Raw genomic sequence first — 17,723 nt, forward strand, 5'->3', positions numbered from 1 at the left:
CAAGTGACATGAACAGGGCCTTGACCTAAGCACGTACCTGAAAGCCTGTCACCACCTCTAGAAATAAAATTCACAGCAGCTCAAAACATTCAGTTTGAAAGAGAATATTTCAAGTGAGTCCAAGTTGAATTTCAATAAAGAAAGCTGTATAAAATGACATGCTGCACATTTGGGTAACCAGCATGACTCTTTTCAGTGAAGAAGTGGAATGGTTCTGTTGCAATATACTATCACCCTGGCAAGCTGCTACGAGGAAGAGTAAACAATATGATTAGGTTTCAGCAAAAATGTATTAGTTCAGGGTGTGCACCTCAGATAGACTTAAACTTATACACCCTGGTCTGTGAGAGTAGTGCCCTATCCATTGCGGCATTGAGGGTAATCTGCAAGACAGAGTTCCAAAATCATCCTTTCATCTCAGTTCATGGCCACATACAGTATTTCTGCAGTCATTCGTTTCACTTTTCTGTCTTTAATTAAACTGAACATTTTAAACCTCCGGCACCCACCACTTCAATCTTTCCGTTTTTGTGCTATCATAGGGCCTTGGAACTTTTGGCAAGTGGACAGAAGCAGTCAGAGAACCACATCACAATACATACTCCTTTGCCTGATACCTTTCACAACAAACTGCTCTTGGAAAAAGACGTTAACCGGTCCTTGCTCTCAGACAGACACAGAAAGCCTATCACCACCTCTACGAACATATTTCAATCAAACCAATATATATCATTCAACAATTATGCCTCTGTTTCAATATAACTACAACTCGAGACAGAAAGGAATTTAAAAAACAATCTGCCCATTTGAATAACCAGCAGAGTTTTAAGGACGTACAAATTGGAATGTGACAATTTCAGAGTTCTTCATTCAAAAGAAGTATGTGAGATAGTATCTCAGAAAGATCTCAAGTTTATAGCAAAAATGGTTGTAAGGGTGATTTATACCACACAATTGCAACTAGGTGCCTCAATCTGCAAGAGACAAGTCCTTGACAGATTACACAATTGGGGCAACAGCAAAGGCAGCAATTGTGTCAATCCTTTATGATTCTTATCCAGTACTATATTTTTTCTGAGGGACAATTTGCATTATTCCTGACGAAAATCATAGAGTTTCTACACATGCCTAGTTTCTGCTTTCTGCACGCACACACTCCCTGCACTGCATCTAACCACAGTTCTGTTAAGAATGATTGTGCCGTGTCATATTGTTGCATACGTATTGCATATCCGTGGCATTTATGAAGAGGTACTTTGGTATGGCAGAAAGACAGAAAAGTAGCAATGCTGAAGGCATAACGTGACTGATTGTGCAGTTTGTATTTGGCTTTCTTAATGAGTGAGAGTGAAAGTGAAAGGAGTATTGTAAGAGTGTGCCTCCAGTTTGTATGTAAAGATAAGTTGGGTGCTGTGAGAGATAGACTCAACCACGAAGGGGCTCGAGCCCTCAATCTTCTGATCCGAAGTCAGATGCCTTATCCATTAGGCCACATGGTCACTAACTGCAGTATGTTTGGGTGTTTAGGGTTAGGTGGTATGAATGGATGTGGAACATATCAATTACAGGTGCGCAGGACAGGATCCCATACCGTTCTTCATCTTCTTTCCATCAAAGGAGTTTTTTCAAACAATATCTAGATAATTTCCTTATGATGTGCTTTTTTGCCGTTAATCCTCCTTTCTTCTTTTATTGAATACTCTGTTTTATGCTGCAATGGTATTTTTGGATTATTTGAAAAGAGAATGAAACTGCTTTGACAGTAGTTCAGACTTCCCATTTCCTGACTTGCTAATTTGCTCCCTGAATTAGCTTATACAAGTGACATGAACAGTGCCTTGACCTAAGCACGTACCTGAAAGCCTGTCACCACCTCTAGAAATAAAATAAACAGCAGCTCAAAACATTCATTTTGAAAGAGAATATTTCAAGTGAGTCCAAGTTTAATTTCAATAAAGAAAGCTGTTGCTGCACATTTGGGTAACCAGCATGACTCTTTTCAGTGAAGAAGTGGAATGGTTCTGTTGCAATATACTATCACCCTGGCAAGCTGCTACGAGGAAGAGTAAACAATATGATTAGGTTTCAACAAAAATGTATTAGTTCAGGGTGTGCACCTCAGATAGACTTAAACTTACACACCCTGGTCTGTGAGAGTAGTGCCCTATCCATTGCGGCATTGAGGGTAATCTGCAAGACAGAGTTCCAAAATCATCCTTTGATCTCAGTTCATGGACACATACAGTATTTCTGCAGTCATTCGTTTCACTTTTCTGTCTTTAATTAAACTGACCATTTTAAACCTCCGGCACCCACCACTTCAATCTTACAGTTTTTGTGCTATCATAGGGCCTTGGAACTTTTGGCAAGTGGACAGAAGCAGTCAGAGAACCACATCACAATACATACTCCTTTGCCTGATACCTTTCACAACAAACTGCTCTTGGAAAAAGACGTTAACCGGTTCTTGCTCTCAGACAGACACAGAAAGCCTATCACCACCTCTATGAACATATTTCAATCAAACCAATATATATCATTCAACAATTATGCCTCTGTATCAATATAACTACAACTCGAGACAGAAAGGAATTTAAAAAACAATCTGCCCATTTGAATAACCAGCATAGTTTTAAGGATGTGCAAATTGGAATGTGACAATTTCAGAGTTCCTCATTCATAAGAAGTCTGTGAGATAGTATCTCAGAAAGATCTCAAGTTTATAGCAAAAATGGTTGCAAGGGTGATTTTTACCACACAATTGCAACTAGGTGCCTCAATCTGCAAGAGACCAGTCCTTGACAGATTACACAACTGGGGCAACAGCAAAGGCAGCAATTGTGTCAATCGTTTATGATTCTTCTCTAGTACTATACTTTTTCTGAGGGACAATTTGCATTATTCCTTGAGAAAATCATAGAGCTTCTACCCATGCATAGTTTCTGCTTTCTGCACGCACACACTCCCTGCACTGAGTCTACCCACAGTTCTGTTCGGAATGATTGTGCCATGACATATTGTTGTATACGTATTGCATATCCGTGGCATTTATGAAGAGGTACTTTGGTATGGCAGAAAGACAGAAAAGTAGCAATGCTGAAGGCATAACGTGACTGATTGTGCAGTTTGCAGTGGGCTTTCTTAATGAGTGAGAGTGAAAGGAGTATTTTAAGAGTGTGTTTCCAGTTTGTATGTAAAGATAAGTTGGGTGCTGTGAGAAAAAGACTCAACCATGAAGGGACTCGAACCCTCATTCTTCTGATCCGAAGTCAGACGCCTTATCCATTAGGCCACATGGTCACTGACTGCAATATGTTTGGGTGTTTAGGGTTAGGTGGTATGAATGGATGTGGAACATATCAATTACAGGTGCGCAGGACAGGATCCCATACCGTTCTTCATCTTCTTTCCATCAAAGGAGTTTTTTCAAACAATATCTAGATAATTTCCAAAGTTTCATATCTTATGCTGTGCTTTTTTGCCATTAATCCTCCTTTCTTCTTTTATTGAATACGCTGTTTTATGCTGCAATGGTATTTTTGGATTATTTGAAAAGAGAATGAAACTGCTTTGACAGTAGTTCAGACTTCCCATTTCTTGACTTGCTAATTTGCTCCCTGAATTAGCTTATACAAGTGACATGAACAGGGCCTTGACCTAAGCACGTACCTGAAAGCCTGTCACCACCTCTAGAAATAAAATTCACAGCAGCTCAAAACATTCATTTTGAAAGAGAATATTTCAAGTGAGTCCAAGTTTAATTTCAATAAAGAAAGCTGTATAAAATGACACGCTGCACATTTGGGTAACCAGCATGACTCTTTTCAGTGAAGAAGTGGAATGGTTCTGTTGCAATATACTATCACCCTGGCAAGCTGCTACGAGGAAGAGTAAACAATATGATTAGGTTTCAACAAAAATGTATTAGTTCAGGGTGTGCACCTCAGATAGACTTAAACTTACACACCCTGGTCTGTGAGAGTAGTGCCCTATCCATTGCGGCATTGAGGGTAATCTGCAAGACAGAGTTCCAAAATCATCCTTTCATCTCAGTTCATGGCCACATACAGTATTTCTGCAGTCATTCGTTTCACTTTTCTGTCTTTAATTAAACTGACCATTTTAAACCTCCGGCACCCACCACTTCAATCTTACAGTTTTTGTGCTATCATAGGGCCTTGGAACTTTTGGCAAGTGGACAGAAGCAGTCAGAGAACCACATCACAATACATACTCCTTTGCCTGATACCTTTCACAACAAACTGCTCTTGGAAAAAGACGTTAACCGGTTCTTGCTCTCAGACAGACACAGAAAGCCTATCACCACCTCTACGAACATATTTCAATCAAACCAATATATATCATTCAACAATTATGCCTCTGTATCAATATAACTACAACTCGAGACAGAAAGGAATTTAAAAAACAATCTGCCCATTTGAATAACCAGCATAGTTTTAAGGACGTACAAATTGGAATGTGACAATTTCAGAGTTCCTCATTCATAAGAAGTCTGTGAGATAGTATCTCAGAAAGATCTCAAGTTTATAGCAAAAATGGTTGTAAGGGTGATTTTTACCACACAATTGCAACTAGGTGCCTCAATCTGCAAGAGGCCAGTCCTTGACAGATTACACAACTGGGGCAACAGCAAAGGCAGCAATTGTGTCAATCGTTTATGATTCCTCTCTAGGACTATACTTTTTCTGAGGGACAATTTGCATTATTCCTGGAGAAAATCATAGAGCTTCTACCCATGCATAGTTTCTTCTTTCTGCACGCACACACTCCCTGCACTGAGTCTACCCACAGTTCTGTTCGGAATGATTGTGCCATGACATATTGTTGTATGCGTATTGCATATCCGTGGCATTTATGAAGAGGTACTTTGGTATGACAGAAAGACAGAAAAGTAGCAATGCTGAAGGCATAACATGACTGATTGTGCAGTTTGCATTGGGCTTTCTTAATGAGTGAGAGTGAAATGAGTATTGTAAGAGTGTATTTCCAGTTTGTATGTAAAGATAAGTTGGGTGCTGTGACAAAAAGACTCAACCATGAAGGGACTCGAACCCTCAATCTTCTGATCCGAAGTCAGACGCCTTATCCATTAGGCCACATGGTCACTGACTGCAATATGTTTGGGTGTTTAGGGTTAGGTGGTATGAATGGATGTGGAACATATCAATTACAGGTGCGCAGGACAGGATCCCATACCGTTCTTCATCTTCTTTCCATCAAAGGAGTTTTTTCAAACAATATCTAGATAATTTCCAAAGTTTCATATCTTATGATGTGCTTTTTTGCCGTTAATCCTCCTTCTTCTTTTATTGAATACTCTGTTTTATGCTGCAATGGTATTTTTGGATTATTTAAAAAGAGAATGAAACTGCTTTGACAGTAGTTCAGACTTCCCATTTATTGACTTGCTAATTTGCTCCCTGAATTAGCTTATACAAGTGACATGAACAGGGTCTTGACCTAAGCACGTACCTGAAAGCCTGTCACCACCTCTAGAAATAAAATTCACAGCAGCTCAAAACATTCATTTTGAAAGAGAATATTTCAAGTGAGTCCAAGTTTCATTTCAATAAAGAAAGCTGTATAAAATGACACGCTGCACATTTGGGTAACCAGCATGACTCTTTTCAGTGAAGAAGTGGAATGGTTCTGTTGCAATATACTATCACCCTGGCAAGCTGCTACGAGGAAGAGTAAACAATATGATTAGGTTTCAGCAAAAATGTATTAGTTCAGGGTGTGCACCTCAGATAGACTTAAACTTACACACCCTGGTCTGTGAGAGTAGTGCCCTATCCATTGCGGCATTGAGGGTAATCTGCAAGACAGAGTTCCAAAATCATCCTTTCATCTCAGTTCATGGCCACATACAGTATTTCTGCAGTCATTCGTTTCACTTTTCTGTCTTTAATTAAACTGACCATTTTAAACCTCCGTCACCCACCACTTCAATCTTACCGTTTTTGTGCTATCATAGGGCCTTGGAACTTTTGGCAAGTGCACAGAAGCAGTCAGAGAACCACATCACAATACATACTCCTTTGCCTGATACCTTTCACAACAAACTGATCTTGGAAAAAGACTTTAACCGGTCCTTGCTCTCAGACAGACACAGAAAGCCTATGACCACCTCTACGAACATATTTCAATCAAACCAATATATATCATTCAACAATTATGCCTCTGTATCAATATAACTACAACTCGAGACAGAAAGGAATTTAAAAAACAATCTGTCCATTTGAATAACCAGCATAGTTTTAAGGACGTACAAATTGGAATGTGACAATTTCAGAGTTCCTCATTCATAAGAAGTCTGTGGGATAGTATCTCAGAAAGATCTCAAGTTTATAGCAAAAATGGTTGTAAGGGTGATTTATACCACACAATTGCAACTAGGTGCCTCAATCTGCAAGAGACCAGTCCTTGACAGATTACACAATTGGGGCAACAGCAAAGGCAGCAATTGTGTCAATCCTTTATGATTCTTCTCCAGTACTATATTTTTTCTGAGGGACAATTAGCATTATTCCGGGAGAAAATCATAGAGCTTCTACGCATGCATAGTTTCTGCTTTCTGCACGCACACACTCCCTGCACTGCATCTACCCACAGTTCTGTTAAGAATGATTGTGCCGTGTCATATTGTTGCATACGTATTGCATATCCATGGCATTTATGAAGAGGTACTTTGGTATGGCAGAAAGACAGAAAAGTAGCAATGCTGAAGCCATAACGTGACTGATTGTGCAGTTTGCATTGGGCTTTCTTAATGAGTGAGAGTGAAAGGAGTATTGTAAGAGTGTGTTTCCAGTTTGTATGTAAATATAAGTTGGGTGCTGTGAGAAAAAGACTCAACCATGAAGGGACTCAAACCCTCAATCTTCTGATCCGAAGTCAGACGCCTTATCCATTAGGCCACATGGTCACTGACTGCGATAGGTTTGGGTGTTTAGGGTTAGGTGGTATGAATGGATGTGGAACATATCAATTACAGGTGCGCAGGACAGGATCCCATACCGTTCTTCATCTTCTTTCCATCAAAGGAGTTTTTTCAAACAGTATCTAGATAATTTCCAAAGTTTCATATCTTATGATGTGCTTTTTTGCCGTTAATCCTCCTTTCTTCTTTTATAGAATACTCTGTTTTATTCTGCAATGGTATTTTTGGATTATTTGAAAAGAGAATGAAACTGCTTTGACAGTAGTTCTGACTTCCCATTTCTTGACTTGCTAATTTGCTCCCTGAATTAGCTTATACAAGTGACATGAACAGGGCCTTGACCTAAGCACGTACCTGAAAGCCTGTCACCACCTCTAGAAATAAAATTCACAGCAGCTCAAAACATTCATTTTGAAAGAGAATATTTCAAGTGAGTCCAAGTTTAATTTCAATAAAGAAAGCTGTATAAAATGACACGCTGCACATTTGGGTAACCAGCATGACTCTTTTCAGTGAAGAAGTGGAATGGTTCTGTTGAAATATACTATCACCCTGTCAAGCTGCTACGAGGAAGAGTAAACAATATGATTAGGTTTCAGCAAAAATGTATTAGTTCAGGGTGTGCACCTCAGATAGACTTAAACTTACACACCCTGGTCTGTGAGAGTAGTGCCCTATCCATTGCGGCATTGAGGGTAATCTGCAAGACAGAGTTCCAAAATCATCCTTTCATCTCAGTTCTTGGCCACATACAGTATTTCTGCAATCATTCGTTTCACTTTTCTGTCTTTAATTAAACTGACCATTTTAAACCTCCGGCACCCACCACTTCAATCTTACCGTTTTTGTGCTATCATAGGGCCTTGGAACTTTTGGCAAGTGGACAGAAACAGTCAGAGAACCACATCACAATACATACTCCTTTGCCTGATACCTTTCACAACAAACTGCTCTTGGAAAAAGACGTTAACCGGTCCTTGCTCTCAGACAGACACAGAAAGCCTATCACCACCTCTACGAACATATTTCAATCAAACCAATATATATCATTCAACAATTATGCCTCTGTATCAATATAACTACAACTCGAGACAGAAAGGAATTTAAAAAACAATCTGCCCATTTGAATAACCAGCATAGTTTTAAGGACGTACAAATTGGAATGTGACAATTTCAGAGTTCCTCATTCATAAGAAGTCTGTGAGATAGTATCTCAGAAAGATCTCAAGTTTATAGCAAAAATGGTTGTAAGGGTGATTTTTACCACACAATTGCAACTAGGTGCCTCAATCTGCAAGAGACCAGTCCTTGACAGATTACACAACTGGGGCAACAGCAAAGGCATCAATTGTGTCAATCCTTTATGATTCTTCTCTAGTACTATCCTTTTTCTGAGGGACAATTTGCATTATTCCTGGAGAAAATCATAGAGTTTCTACGCATGCATAGTTTCTGATTTCTGCACGCACACTCCCTGCACTGCATCTACCCACAGTGCTGTTAAGAATGATTGTGCCGTGTCATATTGTTGCATACGTATTGCATATCCGTGGCATTTATGAAGAGGTACTTTGGTATGGCAGAAAGACAGAAAAGTAGCAATGCTGAAGGCATAACGTGACTGATTGTGCAGTTTGCATTGGGCTTTCTTAATGAGTGAGAGTGAAAGGAGTATTGTAAGAGTGTGCCTCCAGTTTGTATGTAAAGATAAGTTGGGTGCTGTGAGAAAAAGACTCAACCACGAAGGGACTCGAACCCTCAATCTTCTGATCCAAAGTGAGATGCCTTATCCATTAGGCCACATGGTCACTGACTGCAATATGTTTGGCTGTTTAGGGTTAGGTGGTATGATTGGATGTGGAACATATCAATTACAGGTGCGCAGGACAGAATCCCATACCGTTCTTCATCTTCTTTCCATCAAAGGAGTTTTTTCAAACAATATCTAGATAATTTCCAAAGTTTCATATCTTATGATGTGCTTTTTTGCCGTTAATCCTCCTTTCTTCTTTGATAGAATACTCTGTTTTATGCTGCAATGGTATTTTTGGATTATTTGAAAAGAGAATGAAACTGCTTTGACAGTAGTTCAGACTTCCCATTTCTTGACGTGCTAATTTGCTCCCTGAATTAGCTTATACAAGTGACATGAACAGGGCCTTGACCTAAGCACGTACCTGAAAGCCTGTCACCACCTCTAGAAATAAAATTCACAGCAGCTCAAAACATTCATTTTGAAAGAGAATATTTCAAGTGAGTCCAAGTTTAATTTCAATAAAGAAAGCTGCATAAAATGACACGCTGCACATTTGGGTAACCAGCATGACTCTTTTCAGTGAAGAAGTGGAATGGTTCTGTTGCAATATACTATCACCCTGGTAAGCTGCTACGAGGAAGAGTAAACAATATGATTAGGTTTCAGCAAAAATGTATTAGTTCAGGGTGTGCACCTCAGATAGACTTAAACTTACACACCCTGGTCTGTGAGAGTAGTGCCCTATCCATTGCGGCATTGAGGGTAATCTGCAAGACAGAGTTCCAAAATAATCCTTTCATCTCAGTTCATGGCCACATACAGTATTTCTGCAGTCATTCGTTTCACTTTTCTGTCTTTAAATAAACTGACCATTTTAAACCTCCGGCACCCACCACTTCAATCTTACCGTTTTTGTGCTATCATAGGGCCTTGGAACTTTTGGCAAGTGGACAGAAGCAGTCAGAGAACCACATCACAATACATACTCCTTTGCCTGATACCTTTCACAACAACTGCTCTTGGAAAAAGACGTTAACCGGTCCTTGCTCTCAGACAGACACAGAAAGCCTATCACCACCTCTACGAACATATTTCAATCAAACCAATATCTATCATTGAACAATTATGCCTCTGTATCAATATAACTACAACTCGAGACAGAAAGGAATTTAAAAAACAATCTGCCCATTTGAATAACCAGCATAGTTTTAAGGACGTACAAATTGGAATGTGACAATTTCAGAGTTCCTCATTCATAAGAAGTCTGTGAGATAGTATCTCAGAAAGATCTCAAGTTTATAGCAAAAATGGTTGTAAGGGTGATTTTTACCACACAATTGCAACTAGGTGCCTCAATCTGCAAGAGACCACTCCTTGACAGATTACACAACTGGGGAAACAGCAAAGGCAGCAATTGTGTCAATCCTTTATGATTCTTCTCTAGTACTATCCTTTTTCTGAGGGACAATTTGCATTATTCCTGGAGAAAATCATAGAGCTTCTACGCATGCATAGTTTCTGCTTTCTGCACGCACACACTCCCTGCACTGAATCTACCCACAGTTCTGTTAAGAATGATTGTGCCATGTCATATTGTTGTATACGTATTGCATATCCGTGGCATTTATGAAGAGGTACTTTGGTATGGCAGAAAGACAGAAAAGTAGCATTGCTGAAGGCATAACGTGACTGATTGTGCAGTTTGCATTGGGCTTTCTTAATGAGTGAGAGTGAAAGGAGTATTGTAAGAGTGTTTTTCCAGTTTGTATGTAAAGATAAGTTGGGTGCTGTGAGAAAAAGACTCAACCACGAAAGGACTTGAACCTTCAACCTTATGATCCGAAGTCAGACGCCTTATTCATTAGGCCACATGGTGACTGACTGCAATATGTTTGGGTGTTTAGGGTTAGGTGTATGATTGGATGTGGAACATATCAATACAGGTGTGCAGGACAGGATCCCATACCGTTCTTCATCTTCTTTCCATCAAAGGAGTTTTTTCAAACAATATCTAGATAATTTCCAAAGTTTCATATTTTATGATGTGCTTTTTTGCCGTTAATCCTCCTTTCTTCTTTTATAGAATACTCTGTTTTATGCTGCAATGGTATTTTTGGATTATTTGAAAAGAGAATGAAACTGCTTTGACAGTAGTTCAGACTTCCCATTTCTTGACTTGCTAATTTGCTCCCTGAATTAGCTTATACAAGTGACATGAACAGGGCCTTGACCTAAGCACGTACCTGAAAGCCTGTCACCACCTCTAGAAATAAAATTCACAGCAGCTCAAAACATTCAGTTTGAAAGAGAATATTTCAAGTGAGTCCAAGTTGAATTTCAATAAAGAAAGCTGTATAAAATGACATGCTGCACATTTGGGTAACCAGCATGACTCTTTTCAGTGAAGAAGTGGAATGGTTCTGTTGCAATATACTATCACCCTGGCAAGCTGCTACGAGGAAGAGTAAACAATATGATTAGGTTTCAGCAAAAATGTATTAGTTCAGGGTGTGCACCTCAGATAGACTTAAACTTATACACCCTGGTCTGTGAGAGTAGTGCCCTATCCATTGCGGCATTGAGGGTAATCTGCAGGACAGAGTTCCAAAATCATCCTTTCATCTCAGTTCATGGCCACATACAGTATTTCTGCAGTCATTCGTTTCACTTTTCTGTCTTTAATTAAACTGAACATTTTAAACCTCCGGCACCCACCACTTCAATCTTTCCGTTTTTGTGCTATCATAGGGCCTTGGAACTTTTGGCAAGTGGACAGAAGCAGTCAGAGAACCACATCACAATACATACTCCTTTGCCTGATACCTTTCACAACAAACTGCTCTTGGAAAAAGACGTTAACCGGTCCTTGCTCTCAGACAGACACAGAAAGCCTATCACCACCTCTACGAACATATTTCAATCAAACCAATATCTATCATTCAACAATTATGCCTCTGTATCAATATAACTACAACTAGAGACAGAAAGGAATTTTAAAAACAATCTGCCCATTTGAATAACCAGCAGAGTTTTAAGGACGTACAAATTGGAATGTGACAATTTCAGAGTTCCTCATTCATAAGAAGTCTGTAAGATAGTATCTCAGAAAGATCTCAAGTTTATAGCAAAAATGGTTGTAAGGGTGATTTATACCACACAATTGCAACTAGGTGCCTCAATCTGCAAGAGACCAGTCCTTGATAGATTACACAATTTGGGCAACAGCAAAGGCAGCAATTGTGTCAATCCTTTATGATTCTTCTCTAGTACTATACTTTTTCTGAGGGACAATTTGCATTATTCCTGGAGAAAATCATAGAGCTTCTACCCATGCATAGTTTCTGCACAAACACACTCCCTGCACTGAATCTACCCACAGTTCTGTTCAGAATGATTGTGCCATGTCATATTGTTGTATACGTATAGCATATCCGTGGCATTTATAAAGAGGTACTTTGGTATGGCAGACAGACAGAAAAGCAGCAATGCAGAAGGCATAACGTGACTGATTGTGCAGTTTGCATTGGGCTTTCTTTATGAGTGAGAGTGAAAGGAGTATTGCAAGAGTGTGCCCCCAGTTTGTATGTAAAGATAAGTTGGGTGCTGTGAGAAAAAGACTCAACCACGAAGGGACTCGAACCCTCAATCTTCTGACCCGAAATCAGACACCTTATCCATTAGGCTACATGATCACTGACTACAATATGTTAGGGTGTTTAGGGTTAGGTGGTATGATTGGATGTGGAACATATCAATTACAGGTGCGCAGGACAGGATCCCATACCGTTCTTCATCTTCTTTCCATCAAAGGAGTTTTTTCAAATAATATCTAGATAATTTCCAAAGTTTCATATCTTATGATGTGCTTTTTTTTCGTTAATCCTCCTTTCTTCTTTTATTGAATACTCTGTTTTATGCTGCAATGGTATTTTGGGATTATTTGAAAAGAGAATGAAACTGCTTTGACATTAGTTCAGACTTCCCATTTCTTGACTTGCTAATTTGCTCCCTGAATTAGCTTATACAAGTGACATGAACAGGGCCTTGACCTAAGCACGTACCTGAAAGCCTGTCACCATCTTTAGAAATAAAATTCACAGCAGCTCAAAACATTCATTTTGAAAGAGAATATTTCAAGTGAGTCCAAGTTTAATTTCAATAAAGAAAGCTGTATAAAATGACACGCTGCACATTTGGGTAACCAGCATGACTCTTTTCAGTGAAGAAGTGGAATGGTTCTGTTGCAATATACTATCACCCTGTCAAGCTGCTACGAGGAAGAGTAAACAATATGATTAGGTTTCAGCAAAAATGTATTAGTTCAGGGTGTGCACCTCAGATAGACTTAACCTTACACACCCTGGTCTGTGAGAGTAGTGCCCTATCCATTGCGGCATTGAGGGTAATCTGCAAGACAGAGTTCCAAAATCATCCTTTCATCTCAGTTCTTGGCCACATACAGTATTTCTGCAGTCATTCGTTTCACTTTTCTGTCTTTAATTAAACTGACCATTTTAAACCTCCGGCACCCACCACTTCAATCTTACCGTTTTTGTGCTATCATAAGGCCTTGGAACTTTTGGCAAGTGGACAGAAACAGTCAGAGAACCACATCACAATACATACTCCTTTGCCTGATACCTTTCACAACAAACTGCTCTTGGAAAAAGACGTTAACCGGTCCTTGCTCTCAGACAGACACAGAAAGCCTATCACCACCTCTACGAACATATTTCAATCAAACCAATATATATCATGCAACAATTATGCCTCTGTATCAATATAACTACAACTCGAGACAGAAAGGAATTTAAAAAACAATCTGCCCATTTGAATAACCAGCATAGTTTTAAGGACGTACAAATTGGAATGTGACAATTTCAGAGTTCCTCATTCATAAGAAGTCTGTGAGATAGTATCTCAGAAAGATCTCAAGTTTATAGCAAAAATGGTTGTAAGGGTGATTTTTACCACACAATTGCAACTAGGTGCCTCAATCTGCAAGAGACCAGTCCTTGACAGATTACACAACTGGGGCAACAGCAAAGGCATCAATTGTGTCAATCCTTTATGATTCTTCTCTAGTACTATCCTTTTTCTGAGGGACAATTTCCATTATTCCTGGAGAAAATCATAGAGTTTCTACGCATGCATAGTTTCTGATTTCTGCACGCACACTCCCTGCACTGCATCTACCCACAGTGCTGTTAAGAATGATTGTGCCGTGTCATATTGTTGCATACGTATTGCATATCCGTGGCATTTATGAAGAGGTACTTTGGTATGGCAGAAAGACAGAAAAGTAGCAATGCTGAAGGCATAACGTGACTGATTGTGCAGTTTGCATTGGGCTTTCTTAATGAGTGAGAGTGAAAGGAGTATTGTAAGAGTGTGCCTCCAGTTTGTATGTAAAGATAAGTTGGGTGCTGTGAGAAAAAGACTCAACCACGAAGGGACTCGAACCCTCAATCTTCTGATCCGAAGTGAAATGCCTTATCCATTAGGCCACATGGTCACTGACTGCAATACGTTTGGCTGTTTAGTGTTAGGTGGTATGATTGGATGTGGAACATATCAATTACAGGTGCGCAGGACAGAATCCCATACCGTTCTTCATCTTCTTTCCATCAAAGGAGTTTTTTCAAACAATATCTAGATAATTTCCAAAGTTTCATATCTTATGATGTCCTTTTTTGCCGTTAATCCTCCTTTCTTCTTTTATTGAATACTCTGTTTTATGCTGCAATGGTATTTTTGGATTATTTGAAAAGAGAATGAAACTGCTTTGACATTAGTTCAGACTTCCCATTTCTTGACTTGCTAATTTGCTCCCTGAATTAGCTTATACAAGTGACACGAACAGGGCCTTGACCTAAGCACGTACCTGAAAGCCTGTCACCACCTTTAGAAATAAAATTCACAGCAGCTCAAAACATTCATTTTGAAAGAGAATATTTCAAGTGAGTCCAAGTTTAATTTCAATAAAGAAAGCTGTATAAAATGACACGGTGCACATTTGGGTAACCAGCATGACTCTTTTCAGTGAAGAAGTGGAATGGTTCTGTTGCAATATACTATCACCCTGGCAAGCTGCTACGAGGAAGAGTAAACAATATGATTAGGTTTCAGCAAAAATGTATTAGTTCAGGGTGTGCACCTCAGATAGACTTAAACTTACACACCCTGGTCTATGAGAGTAGTGCCCTATCCATTGCGGCATTGAGGGAAATCTGCAAGACAGAGTTCCAAAATCATCCTTTCATCTCAGTTCATGGCCACATACAGTATTTCTGCAGTCATTCGTTTCACTTTTCTGTCTTTAATTAAACTGACCATTTTAAACCTCCGGCACCCACCACTTCAATCTTACGGTTTTTGTGCTATCATAGGGCCTTGGAACTTTTGGCAAGTGGACAGAAGCAGTCAGAGAACCACATCACAATACATACTCCTTTGCCTGATACCTTTCACAACAAACTGCTCTTGGAAAAAGACGTTAACCGGTCCTTGCTCTCAGACAGACACAGAAAGCCTATCACCACCTCTAAGAACATATTTCAATCAAGCCAATATCTATCATTCAACAATTATGCCTCTGTATCAATATAGCTACAACTAGAGACAGAAAGGAATTTAAAAAACAATCTGCCCATTTGAATAACCAGCATAGTTTTAAGGACGTACAAATTGGAATGTGACAATTTCAGAGTTCCTCATTCATAAGAAGTCTGTGAGATAGTATCTCAGAAAGATCTCAAGTTTATAGCAAAAATGGTTGTAAGGGTGATTTTTACCACACAATTGCAACTAGGTGCCTCAATCTGCAAGAGACCAGTCCTTGACAGATTACACAACTGGGGCAACAGCAAAGGCATCAATTGTGTCAATCCTTTATGATTCTTCTCTAGTACTATCCTTTTTCTGAGGGACAATTTGCATTATTGCTGGAGAAAATCATAGAGTTACTACGCATGCATAGTTTCTGCTTTCTGCACGCACACACTCCCTGCACTGAATCTACCCACAGTTCTGTTAAGAATGATTGTGCCATGTCATATTGTTGTATACGTATTGCATATCCATGGCATTTATGAAGAGGTACTTTGGTTTGGCAGAAAGACAGAAAAGTAGCAATGCTGAAGGCATAACGTGACTGATTGTGCAGTTTGCATTGGGCTTTCTTAATGAGTGAGAGTGAAAGGAGTATTGTAAGAGTGTGTTTCCAGTTTGTATGTAAAGATAAGTTGGGTGCTGTGAGAAAAAGACTCAACCACGAAGGGACTCGAACCCTCAATCTTCTGATCCAAAGTCAGACACCTTATCCATTAGGCCACATGGTGACTGACTGCAATATGTTTGGGTGTTTGGGGTTAGATGTATGATTGGATGTGGAACATATCAATTACAGGTGCGCAGGACAGGATCCCATACCGTTCTTCATCTTTTTTCCATCAAAGGAGTTTTTTCAAACAATATCTAGATAATTTCCAAAGTTTCATATCTTATGATGTGCTTTTTTGCCGTTAATCCTCCTTTCTTCTTTGATAGAATACTCTGTTTTATGCTGCAATGGTATTTTTGGATTATTTGAAAAGAGAATGAAACTGCTGTGACAGTAGTTCAGACTTCCCATTTCTTGACTTGCTAATTTGCTCCCTGAATTAGCTTATACAAGTGACATGAACAGGGCCTTGACCTAAGCACGTACCTGAAAGCCTGTCACCACCTCTAGAAATAAAATTCACAGCAGCTCAAAACATTCATTTTGAAAGAGAATATTTCAAGTGAGTCCAAGTTTAATTTCAATAAAGAAAGCTGCATAAAATGACACGCTGCACATTTGGGTAACCAGCATGACTCTTTTCAGTGAAGAAGTGGAATGGTTCTGTTGCAATATACTATCACCCTGGTAAGCTGCTACGAGGAAGAGTAAACAATATGATTAGGTTTCAGCAAAAATGTATTAGTTCAGGGTGTGCACCTCAGATAGACTTAAACTTACACACCCTGGTCTGTGAGAGTAGTGCCCTATCCATTGCGGCATTGAGGGTAATCTGCAAGACAGAGTTCCAAAATCATCCTTTCATCTCAGTTCATGGCCACATACAGTATTTCTGCAGTCATTCGTTTCACTTTTCTGTCTTTAATTAAACTGACCATTTTAAACCTCCGGCACCCACCACTTCAATCTTACCGTTTTTGTGCTATCATAGGGCCTTGGAACTTTTGGCAAGTGGACAGAAGCAGTCAGAGAACCACATCACAATACATACTCCTTTGCCTGATACCTTTCACAACAACTGCTCTTGGAAAAAGACGTTAACCGGTCCTTGCTCTCAGACAGACACAGAAAGCCTATCACCACCTCTACGAACATATTTCAATCAAACCAATATATATCATTCAACAATTATGCCTCTGTATCAATATAACTACAACTCGAGACAGAAAGGAATTTAAAAAACAGCCTGCCCATTTGAATAACCAGCATAGTTTTAAGGACGTACAAATTGGAATGTGACAATTTCAGAGTTCCTCATTCATAAGAAGTCTGTGAGATAGTATCTCAGAAAGATCTCAAGTTTATAGCAAAAATGGTTGTAAGGGTGATTTTTACCACACAATTGCAACTAGGTGCCTCAATCTGCAAGAGACCACTCCTTGACAGATTACACAACTGGGGAAACAGCAAAGGCAGCAATTGTGTCAATCCTTTATGATTCTTCTCTAGTACTATCCTTTTTCTGAGGGACAATTTGCATTATTCCTGGAGAAAATCATAGAGCTTCTACCCATGCATAGTTTCTGCTTTCTGCACGCACACACTCCCTGCACTGAATCTACCCACAGTTCTGTTCAGAATGATTGTGCCATGTCATATTGTTGTATACGTATTGCATATCCGTGGCATTTATGAAGAGGTACTTTGGTATGGCAGAAAGACAGAAAAGTAGCAATGCTGAAGGCATAATGTGACTCATTGTGCAGATTGCAGTAGGCTTT

The 17,723-nt window shown here is 39.4% G+C and overlaps 3 non-coding genes across 3 annotated transcripts; all 3 read right to left on the reverse strand.

Annotated features, from left to right (window-relative positions):
• Nucleotides 1–3,227: 3,227 nt before the first annotated feature.
• TRNAR-UCG (transfer RNA arginine (anticodon UCG)) lies at nucleotides 3,228–3,300 on the reverse strand. Its single transcript has one exon. It is a non-coding gene; the product is annotated as a tRNA-Arg (tRNA).
• Nucleotides 3,301–5,052: 1,752 nt separating this feature from the next.
• On the reverse strand, nucleotides 5,053–5,125 carry TRNAR-UCG (transfer RNA arginine (anticodon UCG)). The gene has a single exon. It is a non-coding gene; the product is annotated as a tRNA-Arg (tRNA).
• A 1,751-nt stretch (nucleotides 5,126–6,876) lies between these two features.
• TRNAR-UCG (transfer RNA arginine (anticodon UCG)) lies at nucleotides 6,877–6,949 on the reverse strand. Its single transcript has one exon. It is a non-coding gene; the product is annotated as a tRNA-Arg (tRNA).
• Between the last annotated feature and the right edge of the window lie 10,774 nt (nucleotides 6,950–17,723).

The sequence above is a fragment of the Pleurodeles waltl genome, chromosome 4_1 (assembly GCF_031143425.1).
Source record: "Pleurodeles waltl isolate 20211129_DDA chromosome 4_1, aPleWal1.hap1.20221129, whole genome shotgun sequence".
NCBI lineage: Eukaryota > Metazoa > Chordata > Amphibia > Caudata > Salamandridae > Pleurodeles > Pleurodeles waltl.